The 20867-nt window shown below is 36.2% G+C and overlaps 1 protein-coding gene across 12 annotated transcripts in view; it reads right to left on the reverse strand.

Moving 5' to 3' along the window:
- Positions 1–20867, reverse strand: part of LOC124368910 (poly(rC)-binding protein 3-like) — a 293457-nt gene that overhangs the window by 60278 nt on the left and 212312 nt on the right. Inside the window, exon 1 of one of the 12 annotated variants that reach the window (XM_046826445.1) lies at positions 16783–16920. The exons of 9 other annotated variants lie outside the window; for them this stretch is intronic. The gene's annotated coding sequence lies outside the window, so the exon portion shown is untranslated. Of the gene's footprint in view, positions 1–2626; positions 2762–8414; positions 8682–16782; positions 16921–20867 lie in introns of those variants that run through there. 2 more of the 12 variants (XM_046826444.1, XM_046826442.1) reach the window with 2 other exon arrangements.

Consider the following 20867-nt stretch of genomic DNA (forward strand, 5'->3'; position numbering starts at 1 on the left):
GCAAATATCTGTAATCCTGTTATCCCATACATTTTTATTTGTCTTATAAGGATTTCATTTATCAAATAAATTTGTAGAAAAGCATAGTGCTCTAAAATTTAAAAATAAACATTACTTGATTCTATCACTATCTCTCTTCACTGAATAAGAAAGAACTGTCCAAACAATCAGTAATCATTAGTCCACACCAAACATTTACTTTTGTGGCATTTCAAAAGTATCATTCGGTCATTGAGACTCCCAAATATTTAAGTTATAGCTAGTTACGAGTCCATCCAAGTGCAATTTTGTCCATCCGAAAACACAACACACTTCAAATAGCTATCTTTACCATCGATGTTATTAAAAATTTCAGCTGCAGGGGAAAGAATTAAGGAAGGTAACAACAGATGTTTAATTTCATGTTTCTGAATTTTATATGCATGTACACCAAATTTTTTAGTCATAATTTAAGTATTTCTAGCAGTAAACTACATTTAGACTTTTAGGACTGTGCAAACAACTTAAGCATAATAAGTTAAACTTTTTCATAACTTATTGTTAGTTGACATGGTGCTTTTTCATATCCACAATTTAAGTTTATTTAAACTACTCAAACCATTAGTTTTTATATTTACAAAAAGTTTGCCCCAGTGATAGACACACCTAAAATTCCATTAAACACTAGTTGCAGATTACTGCTCTGCTAACCATTGTACCACCCCCTAATTAGTCCCTTACTGCACTGTCAGAAGAAGAGCATATGGACACTCAGGTATCAAAACTTATTACAAGGTGTATTACAGTCTATGAATTTTCATTTGCTTCATAGTTTAGTAGTTACAACTATTTTATTAATAAATCTAACCTTTTTTGATGACTCAGCAGTCAATAGTAAAGCAATAGTAAAATAACATCTAAGCCATACACAAATTAATTGTAGCTAGGGATGTAACTTAATTCATGCTACCATGACTTTCATCAGGTCCACGCTGACAGACTTCCTCATCAATTTTACTACAGAAATTATAATGTATCAAAGCACATGAGTTATCTATTTCGATTGTGCTGTGTGAAGTTATGTCAGAAATGCTATCTAAGCAAAATGGTGAGGCCACAAAAATAGGTTAGATTGCAGAATGATCATGGAAAGTCAAGAGCAATATGGGAAAATTGTTTCTATGTCTGTTCTGTACGGAGAAAACCAAACAGTCTTTCTCTCTTCGGATGTATCCTTAAAATTTGCCCAACCATTCTTCTGTGTGTGATGTGGAGCAGAATATGAACAGAACTAATCTCAAACGTCACAGAACGGTATTTTTATTTACATTTCCAGCAACATAAATGGAAAACATATAATAAGAGGCACAACGTAATTAATGATAAGAAAAGTGCTGTTTGTTCGAGAGCTGACAACAGGCTCGAATTTGTTGCTGTCTAAACTGTATCACCACAGCTACTTATTGCACGAGAGATAAAATTTCAGGTACAAAGAAGGACCTGATCGTGTTGCTGGGATGAGGAGTCAATTTTGGGGTGTGTTTAACGCAGCAGCAGTTCCGACCGTTACCGTCCAGAGTAGCCTACTTGTGTGAAAGCAAACCAAACCACCAAAGCTAATTATCCAGCTGTAATGAAACACTGAGACTAACAAGCTCATGGTGGACTCCATGGTGACAATAGTGTAAAGGTATTAGTGCTGTGCAGTGCTAGGGGCTGACAAAGCAAGACCAATCATACTGTCAACATTCAATTGCACAAAGGCAGACACATGCACAAATTGAACTGGCTGTTATTATATTTAGTAGAAGTACTATTGGGATTGTGTTTCAAATCTGTGATAAACCGTTTTAACATGGTACTACTACGGTAAATAAAAAGTATATACTTTTGTTTTTCAGTACCACAGTAAACTAGTTATCCTCACTTAGTCTGGTGTTTACGTCAAGGCAAGAATGCACGAGTGTTATTTGTTACTTATTAATTTGCTTATTGGCATTATAAAAACATGAATTATACACACAATAACAAACCATAGTAATATAAAATCCCATATTATAATTTCCCTGTGTGAACTTATCAGTGTTAGTGTTATAAATCTGAACATAGAATCTAAGTAGTATTTTCATGTTTAAATCCGTTCAAGACAAGAATAGCCTTATTTTTTAAAGTCTATTCCTTGGTGAAGAATAACATAAATTATCAACTTATATGATATACATTAAAGTCATTTTAAATTAAAATATTTCTAAAATAGAGAATTGAATTACTAACATAGTATCCTAAATCACCTGCAAAATAAAATTGCACTCAACAAAATTTTTTTAGCTACATACTTTAATACAAAGAACTAGTCATTTATTAAATATTTAATTGATAACTTATTACAAGATAATTGTTTACTGTAACTTACTCGTTTCTGTTCAAATTTCATAGAAATTGTAAGATTAGACTAACACCGATTTTGGTATTTTTGACCTGTGACCCCACAAATAAGGCTACACATAAGATAATATTGTTGGACCTCGAATTTCAGATTCCTAGCACTGATTAACAAGATTTGGTGGAAACTTTAACAAAGGAATTCCTGTATGAGTTGGAGAATAACCATCCTGACGAATCAATTTATAAAATTTAACATACTTACAATTTTTACACTGTTGCACAGGGTTGTTATGCAGTAAAGTGTGGGTACAACACACGGTGGTAAGTACTGTACAAGGAAGGGAAGAGGACTGGCTTAGGCTTTCCCTTAACCAGATTACCCTGCCAGAAACCCTTCAATATCTGACCTGTAATCTATTTATTACCACCGCCTTTATGTTTGGCCTCTATTCACATGCGCAGCACAGCTTTTTACAACAGTATAACTCAATATACAAATTTACTTATAAATATTGCTCTGGCTTGAATAGAATTTTTTCAACTTATTTAATTTTCGATAGCATTTAATTTAAACCAAATAATTGTAATACTCTGGTTATACAGAATAGGAAAGGAACAGAGCAAAACGTGAAAGCTCATGCAAACCACCGTAAAGTGTATATAAGCCAATACACTGGAAATATGGACTGTTTTAAAATTATAAAAATAATTACTTGAAGACATATATTACCAAATAATAAAAGAACCTGTATGCATTTCTCATTTGCCAGCTGTACAGTGCAAATATAATAATTATATTACCTTTACCTTGAATGTACAAAAAAGGTTACCTTCTCTATAACTTATCTGGAGATACAAAAAATAAATGGTTTAGAGAATACTTTAACCATAAAGTCAATGATGTCATTTTTTAAATTAATATTTGGGTATCAATTTACAATAACGTGACCATGGAAAGGTATGTTCATTTTTTTTTCCCTGAAAACTACAATTTTTCCTCAAAACAATATTGAAGAAAAAATTCGTCGGCAACGAAAATCAAAGGAGCTACGATTTTTTTAAATCCTCTGAAAACTCCGTTTTTGACAGTTTCCTATAACTCTGCGTCTGCTCAAACTCAGTATAGCCAGATTTTAAAAACCAATTATCATACCAACAACGAGAAATTATCGTACTTTCATATAAAATAATCGTACCAAACACATTTAATGAAAAAGTATGTTGTGTTTGTATAATAAATTATGTTATAATTACATTTGGTTTGTTATTTGTATACATTTGTCAAAAATCTTTCATGGTACGATAATGACTACCCATCGTGTATCTTACAGCTGCAAAACTGTGCCCACCTGAACATTAAGGTAAGTGATAAGTTACTGAAATTATGCTGACTAATACGTTAATCCTGTCAACGATGCCTGCCCGCAGCGCACTGCTTGCTCTTTTAGAAAAAAAATTAACTCGAGCTTGCAAAAGTCGAATCCCAGATCACGTGATGCCCCTGCTCCTTAACGCAATAATGTCCGAAAGGCATGAATATAATACAATAATATACTTTCCCCCCAGTTCATATGCACCTGTGATAATAATACTTGGCTATAAATGCCCAACCCATGAAAAAAAGTCCATTTTCCATGGTCACGCTAATGTAAATAAATACCAATATTTGTCCTGGATTTTAATATTGGTCTGGAAAGTTTCACTTTGTAGTCAACCTACTAATTTCACAAAGCCACTGAAGTTGTTATTCTGATTCAGTAGTCATTTGCCAGCCAATACATATAGAACGCTATAATATCCCCATGACAATTATTTCTACTGCACATTGATAAGCCTTTTTGGATCATTAGCAATAAGATGCACATGATTCATATTTTCTATGTTGTTATAGCCGTGAGATGTGGGTTTCGTACACCTACAGAGAATCGAAAGAAGTCAATTTGTCAATGTAGTGGCACCATTAAGTTCACTTGAACCAAAATTTTAAAGAGCAATAAATTGCTTCTGTTTTATAGATGAAAAGTATTTAATTTTGGTTGATTTCATAGTAAGTGGATTAACAATTACATAACCTATTCATACAGGAAAATAAAACGATAAGATTGCCTCTAAAACTATTCCATTTAGACTGTTTTGATCGAGTTGGCAACTACTTTACGCAACATAAATATGCTCCCTTAATCTCCTCATAAAATGGAAGATGTCACCTGCCCACTGTTCGTCAATAACTGTGTCATGTATTCAGCTTCTTTCACAACATTTAATTTTGATTTCAGTACTGAAATAAATGTATTTCTCTTTTTATGAAAATAACTTAATACATTATTTTTGACAAGTAAAAGCTATTTAGTGAAAGAACATAATAGTCAGCTAACCGGATTGAACCACTGATATCATCAGTGTGTTGTAGTTAATACAGACCATTCTGTTACCTTACTAAATTGGCTATCAAATCTTAACTCAATTTCAGATACTTTCCCATTTTTTGAGAAAAGTCAAAATAAATATTTTGATTCAATAATTTAGGTGATTGAACTTTTACAAAGTATTTCACTGTATTTCCGTTGCTAAAAAGGAGGAGGGTTAAAGTTAAGGAAGTGGATGTTCTCATAATATCTCATCATCCAGCTCAAAACAAGACCACCTTAGTGCAAACAACCGTTACACATATGATTCTAAAGCAAGTAGAGTACATACAAAATACAGACAAAACTCTGCAAATTTTTGGTCAATGGATGTGGTTCACATCCATACCACTCTAATGGACACTACAACTTATATACAATTTCTAGTCCATCATTATGAAATTCAACTATATTTCTTTAGGTCGAATTTAGTTTAAAACAAAAACACAAAATCAATCCATGACTATTTTCTGTTACATTCATTCATTCTCAAGAAGAGGTAGGCTAAATCTTTTGTGATTGACTCAACCAAGTTGTTGCAAGTAATCCTTTTGTCTAGTCGGTCATATGGTGTGCTTGGAATATTAAAATTTGATTTTACTTTTATATCTGTCTCCGCAGAATTGGTAATAAAAATGGTTATATCCAGCCACTCTTTCTTGTCAGTACTAAGGCAAATTTGTGAATGGGCAGTGTCAGTGATGGGAACATAATGATGTCCTAATTTTTATATATTTTCGGTACAATTTAAAATAACTTTTAATATTATTAATAATTAATATTTGATTTATATTAAAAGCAATACAATATAATGAGATGAGTGGTCCTTGTTTTATCAATTCAAGATATACAACTATAACTTGTTTACAAAGTGTGTATACTTCGTGTTTACATTATATGGCAAAACTTGTACGAGAACCTTCAATGCTACATAAACATTTGTACAGATCTTTCTACTTTAAACCTTGATTTATGGAAGCTCATTCCATATTGCAAATCAACAATAGCAAAAACCTCGTTTGTATAACTAGAAAATATAATTTTGAAAAAAATTTTGAGTAGTTTCTGAAATATGGGGTGTCATATTAAATATTTTGAAAATTACTTATTGAATCTCTGTTATAAAATTGCATTTGCTAAAGCTACACCTTAATTTGACGAACCAGACTAAAAGCGGTCCCATCAAAAAGAAAATCATCCTAAAGTAATTTCAGTGTTGTTGTGACTCCTTCAATCTTGCCACAGAGGCTGCCAGACCCTGCCATTACGACAAAGGCGAAGGGCGATGAGGAGAGAAGGGCAAGAAAGTGGCGGAGGTGGGTTGCTGGGGTGGGTTGCTTAAAGAGTGCTTCATGTGTAAGAGCGCAATTTTCTACTGAAATCAGCAGTTGCCATGGAAACTAAGAACGATCGCAAATACTGCAGTCATTGTGAAACCGGTACACCGTATTCAACCGCATCCAATAGTTCCATTGTAATAAATTATTTGTGTTATACCTTTTAATAACCAGACTGGCCTACTTACAGCGTAGAACAATGGGTACAAGCCATAATTAGAGCAAAACCAACTTGATATAGGCTGAGAAATCTTTGAGAGCTTTGTCATTGTGATAGTGGAAATAACCATTACACTTCGACTAGCTGGTACAATGACACTGCATTTTAGTAGACATGAGTCAAGGGGCAGTAGGATAAACATAGGCATTGTTTCTAAAACTGTTTTGAAAATAGATATACTGTTTGCAAGATAATGGTGCTATATTACCAGTCACATTCTATTACTAAAAAGCATTTATGATTTATCTGAATGACATGTAATGGGTGAAAATCGGAAAGTATGGAAGCAATATCACACATGAGTTGAGTGAGTAATGTGGACGTGCGATGTGGTGAAAGTGGACAAGAATCAGAGAACATCTTCTACCAGGGCATAAACTTTTATATTGTATTATTTTGTTATAGTGAAAAATGTATTGTTTTGTTATAGTGAAAAATGACCATTTTGTACATGTTTGTGAAAAATTAGATCTATATATTGTACTGTCCATAAGTTTAATTATTTACATATGTAGTTACATAGATTTTAAAATATTTGGTTGCCATATTATATTTAAAAGATAGGCAGCCTACTAACAGTGTAAGCTGTTACGGCTCTTGACATTCATTAGCCTACCTGTTTAGTTTAGTCTTAGTAGTTTGATTATTAGCCTACACATGAGCCATTACGACAATATAAATGGGCGAGTTGTTAACAATTTTTAAATTAGAGCATATATGCTTTAAGGCTATATGATAAATTAGTTTATACTTAAGAGCACAGGAATTCCCACTTGAGTTAAAATACACATTAATCCACAATAATTTCTATATAAAGTAAAATAATAACTATTTTGTAGATTGGACTTTATCTGCGTTTATTATGCATGGATTTTGAGAAAACACCGGAAATAAATTGTATAAGTTATATGATTTCTTTTTAAATAAATTATTTGGCACTTTTATTTTGAATTTGTACTCAAAGTTTTTTAAAATGCCACTTTAATGAACATGAATATATATATATATATATATATATATATATATATATCTTCGAACTTACTCTTCAAAAGTTCTTTCTGTCAAATCTTTTTCCATGGTCTGTTAACGCTTTATCAGTAAAATACTACGACTGTTGTGGCTTTTACAAAATCAAGTCTTTTCACGCGTTTTACAATATTCCTAATTGCAGCCGATTTATGTTGCAGATCTAAATGCTAGATTTTTGTTGTTAGGCCTATTCAAAGTTATAAAATAAATTAAGATTGATACACTAAATTCAGAGGTTCTTAATGTGACAAAAGTTCTCTTGGCACCAGATGAAATCACTATGTTCAGTAAATCATTTAGTATTTTGGAATTTCCTTTTCAAAATCTTAGTATAATTTAAAGTAAGTTGGAAATTAGTTATATGGTCATATCTTTGGTTTGAAATGATTAAGTGATGCAATATTGTGTTTGGAACTTTCTCAAATATCACTCAGGCTATAATACTTTGTAATGACTATTATTAATATAGATGTATCTCCGAAAAATAATAATGTTAGAAATTAATGTAAGCTTTAAATCCTGCAGAATAATAATAATGAAAAACGAAATATTTTTCCTTCTTTGATGTTTCCTTATAACTTAAAGCATACCATCCTAGGTAGATGAATTATTGCACTTAAGTTATGGATGATAAGGTATAGTTCGAACTAAATATAACCATGATTTCCAGATGGTAGAATACAAAACGAGTACACAATGTACATTAATAATAATACCTATTTAATATACTACTTGTTGGATATATTCTGGTTAAGATTCACAGGTGTAGGGTACATAGTTTGGCATTAATGTTCTGAAAAATACCAAGTCTTTTGTAGGCCTAGCTTCAGTTGACAAAAGTTGTTTAGTTATTAACTAACATAATATTTCATATTAACATGCATTATTTAATACCAAAGACGGGGTACAATGAATTATTCGGATATTGATAGTAGGCCTAGGGCATTAATAGTAAAAATATCAAAATAGTTTTGTGAATGAATATAAATTAATTAGTCACAAGATTAGTACAAAATACAACCAACTCAGTTTGAAAAAGCATTAAATAGTAAAACTCACCAAAGAATACAACACGATAAAAACTCCTAAACGACACTCAAAACACTTAGGTTAATATAGATAATAACATTGAGACACAATATAAAACGTATCCCGGGCTGAAAAAAACAAAACAGGTATGTCGAATAATACGTTGCAATTTAAATTGCTGAAGGATATATATAAAGTGCCTATTTAATTACAGATGGTTTACTAAAATAATGGCTGATTAAAAGTAATTGGAAGAATTTCACGACCCCCAGCTTTCACAACATGAAGTTCACTGATTCCGTGATTCGTAGTTCACACGTTCACAGTTCACACGTGCACTAAACGTAAATAAACATTAGCGGAACGGTGGATCAGGGAACACTGAACAGCAGTGAAAGTGAGTTCCTTTTTAAGATTTTCTCTGTTTAAAGTTTGGCTATTATAACTTTTTAAATTGTAATACAATAAAAAAGTTGTTCATACATAAATAATTAAAAATGGATTTTTGATCTTATTTCATATTTTTCATACTATACCGACTCTACAGGAGCAACCTTTTGGTTTTGGAGTGTTAGTAATTTTGTACAGTAATAAAATATTATTTTATACCGATATATACTTTACAGATACAGCCTAAACGTTTTAGGACATGCCTTCATAAAAACGTTATATATTTTGCAAGGATAATATTATTCAATATCATCGTGTTTTTTGTGAATAACTAGTACAAAACCATAATTCTCTAAACAGTGTAAACAGCTTCCACCTTGAGGGTACTATCCAAATTATATACGATAGTATATATTATATACCCTTGATTATATAGGTACGAAAAAATATCGTCAAGTAAAATAGTATCTCCAAATTGGAGCACATTACTAATCTGTTTTAGGTTTTCTTTAAGTTAAGGAACAATTTTCACCACCTGGTAAAGATACTACATGTATATTATTATATTTGACATAGAATTGCACAGGATATATATTAACGAGTATATCAACGACAGGCACAGTGCCATTCAGAATTAAAGACAAACTGACTATATCAGAATAAAACTCGCTTGTAGCCAGTCGTGTCAACATGGTAGTGGCATGAGCCTCGTATACCCGCATGTACGAGTATCTACATCCCACAAGAATATCAACGACGGCCACAATGCCTAAAGCCAAGCTAGCTGTATCAGAAACAAACTTGCTAGCAGCTAGTCGCACCAAAATATCAGTGACATGAGCCCAGTATATCCGCATGTATCTACACCCCTACAAGAATGCCGACGACGGCCACATTGCCTATCAGTTAAAGCAAAGCTTGCTGTATCAGAATCAAACTCGCTAGCAGCCAGTCGTGTCAACATGGTAGTGACACAAGCCCAGTATATCCGCATGTATAAACCCCTACAAGAATACTGACGACGACCACAATGTCTATCAGTTAAAGCCAAGCTGGCTGTATCAGAATCAAACTCGCTAGCAGCCAGTCGTGTCGACATGGCAGTGAATATGACACTATCAATACTATCAAGCCACCCGCCCTGTCCCACCCTTGCCCCTGGGGCCACCACCACTTGCGCGCATTAATTGTTAATGCTACTGGATCATGATTGCCGCCCGCACGAGCTAATCAATATAATATTGCTATTGGCAGGCGGTAGGGTCAATACATTATTGATTAAAGCGCAATATTCAATCATGGGAACGAGACGGTAGCGATTAAAGCAAATACGCGATACATCACGGGGATTTGTTATTTGGAAATATGGATCTTCTGGAGCAAAGCTTTATGTTTTTCGCAAAACAATCCATGAGTTAACACAAAAAACTCAACAGTTCAGTAAGGATTTGAAGGAGTGTTTTACTGCCTGAGTCGCCGTGAGAAAAGGTTTGTTCTTATGGGATTTATTTCTGGTATATGTAATGTATCTACATTTGTATTAAATGAAGTACAGGGTTAAGGATAATGTTTTTCGAGGCTATGTTCATTCCCACTCGAACTATTTTACATACAACACAATGCAGCCAGTCAGTCATTTCTATTGTAACCGCTATACAGTATAGCACTCAAAATCTTTAACTCCGAAATACCAGTATGCCAGTATGAAGTTAATAGGAAAGTTGAGAAATTCATACTATGTTAAAAAAATTAATGTTATACACTCTTATAAAGATACATAATCACCATTTTTGCTTTGAGGTAACAAAGGCACAGCCTGTCTATCACAGGCTATTTGTCTACGTGATGGAAAATGCAATAGGTTCCTTTCCAAACTGGCCAGCGATGTTAATAATTATTTTTTATGGCAAATATAAAAAAACACATTTGCGTAATAAATCATAACATTTGTATGCGTTGACCATACATAGTGTTTACTACAATTTTACAAACAATTACAAAATATCTGAATCAGCAGTATTCATACGAAATCTAGATACTTTATACACACGTGCGTCATTAAATAACAGTTACAGCATCATATGTTTGGCTTTCTGCTATAACTTTTGCCGTGTTTGATAATCACTTTTAAAAGTTTCGAGGTGTCCAGGGGCGTGTGACCGTGGCTTAACTCACGGTCTTTCTGTGTTTGTATCAAATTACTAGAAAATCCTCATATATTTATTTATTCAACTGGTTCTGCATCACACGTAATGCTTACCGACTTGAATAATATGCAAATAAAATCCACTTGAGAAATACTGTCTCAAAGAAGTGCAACAAAAAATGTTGTTCTTGTAGAAAAACAAAGCAGACCCGATTTTAAAAACTCGGAAGTGCTACAAACATTTATACTTTGGCACAAAATTCCACTGAAGCAACGACTGATAGATATTTAAGAGTATACAGTTTTCTTTTCGATGTTTGTTTATTCCATATGTAACAAATGGAAATCCAACAAAACATAGATTAACGTTGAGTAATAAATATTGGATTGCGCATTGGGTTCTTTGACTTGTTTGATGTAAAATGTGTTAAAGATTTGTTAGAAAAGGAGAATTACTTACAAAAATATTGATTTGTGAAAAAAATTACTGTCACCTTTGTTAGAATAATGTGTTTCAACACATTCTTAAATGTATGCTGTATACACAAATAAAACCGCATGGAAATAGTTCCAAAATAAACTTCTTTAGCTTATAACTCCTTCGTAGTTTTTTACGTATAAAATAAAATACTTTTTACAAAATACTATCAGTTCCTGTTTATAGTATAGTTCATCGTTTAAAAGTCTTAAGACGCGAAACGCGGCTTAAATTATTAGTCTTTCCTTTTTCTTCATTAAAGTACGAAATGAAGCCGCTTAACTATTTAAGGAGTTTATGTAAAATACTTTAGTTAATACTTGGCACGCTAATCTCGTACAGCTAACGTCTAGAGTTATTAAACTTTGCTTCTCGAGCTGGCGCTGTCGTGGTAGCCTGCCTGGTTCATCATTCCAGAGGTCTCCCACCTTACTCTGTACTGTACTCTAGCTTAGTCCATCTGATAACTATAAACTAATGTAGTTTCTTGACCGTGTCCAATGGTTTAAACGAACTTATTATTTTGTTTGGCGCCCTTTAAAGCTTTTAAATCGGTAACTCTCGAATATACCTAATATATATCAGATGAAAACTTTGAAAGCAGTTTAACTGTTTTAAGCTAATTAATATTTTACAGAAGTCTGGGATGAAACTCTAATCCGCAGGTAAAATGTTACAACTTTAATCCATAGCACGGTTTTGAATTTGTACTGTACCAGAATAGTGAATTTCAAGGGATCGAGATTTTTTTAAATTAATTGTGCAATCAAGCCCAAATAGAAACAGCTGAAGATAAAACTGTCAAGTTTTTACAGCATGTACATGAGTTACAGCTTCAGAGAGTGACATTTTGTTCCATTTATGACGCAAAGAAATTATTTTGTTTCATAAGAGAAAAAATTATTGTTACGATTGTGTTTTATACAGTCATATACTTGGGCCTTTTATTTCTTTTTCGTGTCAGTAGATTGACACAGCGATCCAACATGGGAAACTGGTCCAATATGCTGACGACAAGACACCATGTTTTAAAGACAAAACAACAAATAATATTGGAATAACAACATTCAACATTTCACAGTATTTCAAATTATACAATCAAAGTCAAATGTTGTTATTTTTTCAGGTGACATCATGAACATGAATCTAAACCTGCTGCTTTGTGGACGGTGTTCTTTTAAGAAAAACTAACTCCACAAAACTTCTGGAAACGTTCTTTGATCCCTTCCCAGCTGACCCGGGAACATCATATTGATAGAGTCCGTGCAAGTTAGCCCCGAAGTGTCACCAAAAATTTCAAAATTGTCTATCCTGACCTAATCCATCCTAATGAGGAAACACGGAGTGACACTTTTTGGCGGCTGTGCTATAAAACAAAACTGAACGAGTCTTGAGAGGGTTTAAAACAGGCTCTAAGATTAACAGAACAGTTGAATGATACAGAGTCGTGCAGAAATTCTGTTTGGGAGTTGGGATTACTGACTTTGCCCTGCCTCTCTGAGGTTTTCGTGTCATTGTGGGCTATGATTCGTGGCTGGGACATTCACCAACTTGAAACCAGAGATAGGGACAACTTGCGAACCAAACAACCGAAAACAATAACCGAAACAAGGTCATGCCGTATAATAAACTCAATGAAGTATTAATAATACAACAACCAAAACCAGTTCAAAGCTACTTCCAAGCGCTTTCCTTGGTTTCAAAGGCTTCTCTCTCTGTTAATGAGTTAACGAGTTGCTGGAATGTCTAAAACAATGGTGCATTGTCATCAACGTGATTAATTTTTGGAAACGACAAAAGAAACGTGTGTCTGATTATGCACTAACGTGTATAACACTGTCGACCAAATGGTGATTGAGATACAATTTTATATTGTTATAGAATGTAATAAAGGATGTTTCTCTTATTAAAAGCTTGGATATGAATAGTTTACAGTTTATAATTTGCGTGTTTGCTTCAAATTAATGTATAGATTTTAAGTTTAAACCTATTTCTTTGCAGTAAATTTAACACCATGAATATTTAATAAATTCTGTAACTCATCGTATTATTTCGAATAAAACAATTTGGTAAACATGTTTTAATAGCTGAATCTTACTTATGAATTACTTTGCACTCGAATTGTAACTTATAAGACGGTTGGTGCAATTACTGTTTTCCAAACTTTGAAGCACTACGTAAACGAACATTAATAGTTGAATAAAACTGAGCAAGAAATTCACTGTCTCGCTCCAGTAACAGTAGCTGTTCTCCAATTTACCGTTTTCTTTCTTTTCTTTATTCAGCTTTTGCATGTGATCCACGCCGAGCGAACCGTGTATATTATGAAACGAATGCTTAAATGGCACCCAGATAATCTCCCTAGGGTAAAAAGTACAAGCTCAACAAACACTAGACAATAACGTCAGCTCTGAGTGGCAAACAGCGTGGGTCGACGGCGACGTTTCCATCACAAACTCGAGTGCCTCTCAATTGTAGATGAAACGCGGGGTTCAACTGTAAAATGTTACCTACAGGATGAGAAGGTGGCTACGAACTGAGTAGAATAACATTTTTGTTAATGCTTATTTGTTTTACATAGCTACACAAGTTATTTTTGTAAGAAACACATTTAAGTTTCAACAAGTATCTAATATAAATGCACACACCTGAAAACTACTTAACTAATTAAAGTAGGCATTCGATAATCTATTACGTTTACTGTTTTGTCGTGCATTTAAAAATACTTGAATAATGCAAGCAAAATGTATTATGGAATGTATGCATTGAATCGTAATTTTAAATTAATCCAAATTAATTTTAAACATGCTTCTAGTACAAAGACGTTGAAAGTATCCAAATACACCAGGCCCTGGGGCTGACAAATGCATTTACTAGCTAGCTATGATGGCGCGTGTAGCGGTGTGGTGTCGCGAGCAGTGAGCAGTGAACAGTTGACGCGTTATCGCCCATAAAGAGAACGGTGTTTATGGTCGCCACTACCACTTTATCACAGTACGGACAGCGGGGCAACAACATTGACGCGAGATCGCAATACATCCTTCCTCCTGGCACTTCCTTCTCATATTGGCCATAATAGCGGTGTGCTGTCGCGAGCAGTGAGCAGTGAACAGTTGACGCGTTATCGTCCATAAAGAGAACGGTGTTTATGGTCGCCACTACCACTTTATCACAGTACAGACAGCGGGGGGCAACAACATTGACGCGAGATCGCAATACATCCTTCCTCCTGGCACTTCCTTCTCATATTGGCCATAATAGCGGTGTGCTGTCGCGAGCAGTGAGCAGTGAACAGTTGACGCGTTATCGCCCATAAAGAGAACGGTGTTTATGGTCGCCACTACCACTTTGTCACAGTACAGACAGCGGGGCAACAACATTGACGCGAGATCGCAATACATCCTTCCTCCTGGCACTTCCTTCTCATATTGGCCATAATAGCGGTGTGCTGTCGCGAGCAGTGAGCAGTGAACAGTTGACGCGTTATCGTCCATAAAGAGAACGGTGTTTATGGTCGCCACTACCAGTTTATCACAGTACGGACAGCGAGGCAACAACATTGACGCGAGATCGCAATACATCCTTCCTCCTGGCACTTCCTTCTCATATTGGCCATAATAGCGGTGTGCTGTCGCGAGCAGTGAGCAGTGAACAGTTGACGCGTTATCGTCCATAAAGAGAACGGTGTTTTATGGTCGCCACTACCACTTTATCACAGTACGGACAGCGGGGCAACAACATTGACGCGAGATCGCAATACATCCTTCCTCCTGGCACTTCCTTCTCATATTGGCCATAATAGCGGTGTGCTGTCGCGAGCAGTGAGCAGTGAACAGTTGACGCGTTATCGTCCATAAAGAGAACGGTGTTTATGGTCGCCACTACCACTTTATCACAGTACGGACAGCGAGGCAACAACATTGACGCGAGATCGCAATACATCCTTCCTCCTGGCACTTCCTTCTCATATTGGCCATAATAGCGGTGTGCTGTCGCGAGCAGTGAGCAGTGAACAGTTGACGCGTTATCGCCCATAAAGAGAACGGTGTTTATGGTCGCCACTACCACTTTATCACAGTACGGACAGCGAGGCAACAACATTGACGCGAGATCGCAATACATCCTTCCTCCTGGCACTTCCTTCTCATATTGGCCATAATAGCGGTGTGCTGTCGCGAGCAGTGAGCAGTGAACAGTTGACGCGTTATCGCCCATAAAGAGAACGGTGTTTATGGTCGCCACTACCACTTTAATCACAGTACGGACAGCGAGGCAACAACATTGACGCGAGATCGCAATACATCCTTCCTCCTGGCACTTCCTTCTCATATTGGCTATAATAGCGGTGTGGTGTCGCGAGCAGTGAGCAGTGAACAGTTGACGCGTGATCGCCCATAAAGAGAACGGTGTTTATGGTCGCCACTACCACTTTGTCACAGTACGGAACAGCGGGGCAACAACATTGACGCGAGATCGCATACATCCTTCTTCCTGGCACTTCCTTCTCATATTGGCCATAATACCGGTGTGGTGTCGCGAGCAGTGAGCAGTGAACAGTTGACGCGTTATCGCCCATAAAGAGAACGGTGTTTATGGTCGCCACTACCACTTTGTCACAGTACAGACAGCGGGGCAACAACATTGACGCGAGACCGCAATACATCCTTCCTCCTGGCACTTCCTTCTCATATTGGCCATAATACCGGTGTGGTGTCGCGAGCAGTGAGCAGTGAACAGTTGACGCGTTATCGCCCATAAAGAGAACGGTGTTTATGGTCGCCACTACCACTTTGTCACAGTACGGACAGCGGGGCAACAACATTGACGCGAGACCGCAATACATCCTTCCTCCTGGCACTTCCTTCTCATATTGGCTATAATAGCGGTGTGGTGTCGCGAGCAGTGAGCAGTGAACAGTTGACGCGTGATCGCCCATAAAGAGAACGGTGTTTATGGTCGCCACTACCACTTTGTCACAGTACGGACAGCGGGGCAACAACATTGACGCGAGATCGCATACATCCTTCCTCCTGGCACTTCCTTCTCATATTGGCCATAATACCGGTGTGGTGTCGCGAGCAGTGAGCAGTGAACAGTTGACGCGTTATCGCCCATAAAGAGAACGGTGCTTTTGGTCGCCACTACCATTTTGTCACAGTACGGACAGCGGCGCAACAACATTGACGCGAGATCGCAATACATCCTTCCTCCTGGCACTTCCTTCTCATATTGGTTATAATAGCGGCGTGGTGTAGCGAGTTAGAATTTACAAAGAAACAAATTTATGTTTTATACAACTTTTGCCTCATGTTCATTGTAGGATAAGACTAAACGGTATTAATGTAGTTTCGTAAGTAAACCTAAATTATCATGCTTTTAAGTACTTGTTAAAGAAAAAACCGTTCGCTCCTATTGTGGTTCCTGTGATTTTTCGAACTGTCTCTGTGATCGGTATATGTGCAGTATCTGTACCGCCGTATCGGGAGGACATCCTCTTACTATCTGGGGTTGACACTGCGACACGACGCTCTACCGTGTGATGCTGCACAAACATCGAGACCGACTACCAACGTGATATTGTGATACATACAACAATAATAGAGGCGATGCCAGCAAAGACAGAAATAGCGCGGCTACGGCCGCTACCACTGTTACGGAGCTGCGTCCATCACTCCGCCCTCGCCCCTCACCTAGCAGCGGCTCGTGGTCCGGCCTCGACTGGCACTAACGGGGTAGATAACGAACTCGCAAAAAATAATAATAATAAATATTGAAAACATCACTAGTAATGAGTAAACATAACATGTTTTACTCTTGTATTGTTAGACAATTGGGATTTTCACCATACGTATGGGGCGAAGTTGAAATTTCCATGAGAACCTAGGTGACATTCAGACATTGAGTTAATTTCCCCGATGATTCATGAAAGCTACGTAATTCTTGGAAATGGCTGTTTGTACAGTGCAAGCTAAGAGTGAGTCCCAGAGGATGTAACACCACGGTAAAAGTCGAAACGGTGAACTAACTTCCCAGATGATTTATGAAAGCTAAGTAGTTGTTGAGATCAACTGTTTGTACAGTGCAGGCGCATCCTTCCGAAAAGACCCAGGCTATAGGATATAATATCACGGTAAAAGTCGAAACGGCGAGGTAACCTCCCCAATGATTTATGAGAGCTACGCAATTCTTGGGAATAACTCTTTGCACTGTGCAGGTGTTGATATCGATAAAGGTTCCGCGCCAAAGCAAAGGGAAATCTGTAAGGTGTTACTCTCTAAATGCAATAAAGTATCTTTAAACCAATTAAATAATTATATGTCACATTATGTTGATGTCAAATAGAACACTGTAATACTGAGTATTTTGTGAAACTAAAAACTTCCTGCTAATAAATCTGAATCTGGACGTTTACAAATAGCTCGCCTTACCTGCTTTATGAAAGCAAGGCGTTAAACATTTTAATGGCCGCTTAAAGCGAAGCGAAGTCGGACTGGCACGTAAATCATAAGTCGGAAAACGATTCACACCGGGGAAACAAAGGCTGGACTGTTTATATACAGTAAATTAATGTGCTTTAAATGTTTACACTTAGCCTACAGAGAAACTTGGCAGAAGAGAGACTCTGAAGCTATTGTTGGCCAGACCCAACAGTCTGGCAGAGAGCTGCTGAACCAGTGCGTCACATTCACTTAGACATATTATAGACAATAGTTGGAAATATTTATCTATGCACTAATAGTGTATCCTTAATGTTGATGACCTGACGATGATAATTACGCAGACCCATGTCCGATTATTGTAATAGCACACGTACGACATTGACAAGTTGATGAACTCATTTTAATGGTTTCCCAAAAAGTCAACGAAATTATTCTTTTATAAATATAGAAAATAATGAATACTTTTTAAATGATGAATGTAACTCCCAAGAAATTATTTAAAAATAAACATGACTCGCATAACGCGTTTGGTTTCTTTTAATTTAAATAATACCAACAATTGAGGTAATTTTACATTTGAATGCATTGACCTTTTTTAAAGTAAATATTTTAAGGGCCACGAGATAATCAATTAATGCTTAGATAAATAATATCCGAGCCTGAAATTTTAATAAAGTACGGTACTTAACAATAAGTAACACTACTCGGTCAGTTCGTGCTGATAGCGTTGTAATTAATCCTGGACTAATTAATACAAAAATACTTAAGCCGAGTGCCACTTACTAGAAAGAGTAATTAAAAAACTACATAATCAATAGCCACAGACCTGGCATAAAGAGGTACTGTACATTCAAATGATAACATATTCAGTGATCATTTTGAACACTCCACGGTAGGATTAAATTTCGTAATCTGCGATGAATCGCAAGGCTGTGGAAAGCAAGAAATCCTTAAAACTCTCGCTTCGCGATTTTTTTCAATAGTTTGTATCAAAGGTTAGCCTTCATCTTTGTTATATGCGGCATTGTTACCCGCAAAAATCGGGAACCCTTTAAATTGTGATGTCTACTTAATTATTGAGAGCTGTTAGTGAATGAAGAATTTTTAAAATACCTTGGTTATCCGACCGCGTGATCGTGTAATCTAAGACCATTACATTTTCAACAGGTATTCAACCTTAATTGGCGAGGTGATAAAACTTGAGATGAAGAGAAATTTTAGAGTCGAGAATAGACATGAAATACGAAGTTTTAGTACACAGTGTGTTCAGATATATATAACAAACTCTTATATTTAGGTAACAAAATAACGTCTAATGTGTTTTTTGTACTTAATTGAAATAACTATTCGAAGACACACTCTTTTCGATAGTACAATACGTAATAAATTCACTGATTTTGCAATATTTAAAAAAATGTTTGTTGATCTATTTGATCAACTGCATGGAAATGGCAGCGAATATATTGCTCAAAAGCATGTTTTTTTAAAACTAACATTCTATGCACCATTAACCTGTGTAAAACTAAAACTCTTAAAAGTAAAATAACTACTTAATGAACTAAAATTTTTTTTATGTTAAGTATAAAATTCACCAACGGTGAAATCCTGATATGTTACGTATTACATGAGCTAGAACTACTGAAAACCCACTCTTCTTTCACTTCTTCGTCGTCCTCATCCAAAACACTTACTTCCAATTCTGTATTATTTGAGAACTGTTATCTCTAGTATTATCTGTCTTATATTCACCGTCTAGGTCATTAGCACGTAAATTCCTCGAAAAAAAAAACAAACATAACATGTATGGTGATGTGAGGTCTAAGGGACCCCACAACAAATCTAAAGTTTGCCACCAGACTATATATAAGCACTTGAGTTCTAAACAACACGCATTCCTTTCCAGAAGCAATTAACATGTAGAATTTACATGTATGTAGTGTCAGCTCCAAAGAAATGCATACGTAAATCCAAATCCAAATTTACTGGGGTCCACGAGACCTTAACTCACCAGTTAAAAATAAACTACAACAAACGTACAAATTCAAAGCTTAGGGTATAATAAGCAAACGGCACATATTTGTTTGCAATGATACCGGATATTCTACGCAGTGAGTGGTTATCAGATTGAGCATGCAATCAGTTGTAACACATGTGAGGGGGAGGAACAGTAGATAAGATAATACTGGGCTCTGCCCCCGACTGATAAGCACTGTATATGGCCGATGTTACTTTCAGAGGTCAGGGCAACACTGGTGGAGTGGACACAACTACACAGACGATGGCAAGGGTACGCAGTTGCTGTTCAGCATGGAACATGCATGTTTATATGGTCGATGTTACTTTCAGAGGTCAGGGCAACACTGGTGGAGTGGACACAACTACACAGACGATGGCAAGGGTACGCAGTTGCTGTTCAGCATGGAACATGCATGTTTATATGGTCGATGTTACTTTCAGAGGTCAGGGCAACACTGGTGGAGTGGACACAACTACACAGACGATGGCAAGGGTACGCAGTTGCTGTTCAGCATGGAACATGCATGTTTATATGGTCGATGTTACTTTCAGAGGTCAGGGCAACACTGGTGGAGTGGACACAACTACACAGACGATGGCAAGGGTACGCAGTTGCTGTTCAGCATGGAACATGCATGTTTATATGGTCGATGTTACTTTCAGAGGTCAGGGCAACACTGGTGGAGTGGACACAATTACACAGACGATGGCAAGGGTACGCAGTTGCTGTTCAGCATGGAACATGCATGTTTATATGGTTGCGAGACACTGGGCAAGACCACGAAGACACTGCGTCGAGATATAATAATAAACTCAATCTTGTCTAATACACAGCCAGACGTACAATTACAGTAGTGAATCATTTACCCCAAAACAATCGCATGACCCTAGTGGGTATTAGGTTAATGTGATTCTTTTTCACACCAATCACTGTTTTGGACAGTTTCACAGTAAATGTTGTAATATTACAGATACAACTAATATATCTGTAATAATATAATAATAAGTTCATT

This window comes from Homalodisca vitripennis, chromosome X, assembly GCF_021130785.1.
Source record: "Homalodisca vitripennis isolate AUS2020 chromosome X, UT_GWSS_2.1, whole genome shotgun sequence".
NCBI lineage: Eukaryota > Metazoa > Arthropoda > Insecta > Hemiptera > Cicadellidae > Homalodisca > Homalodisca vitripennis.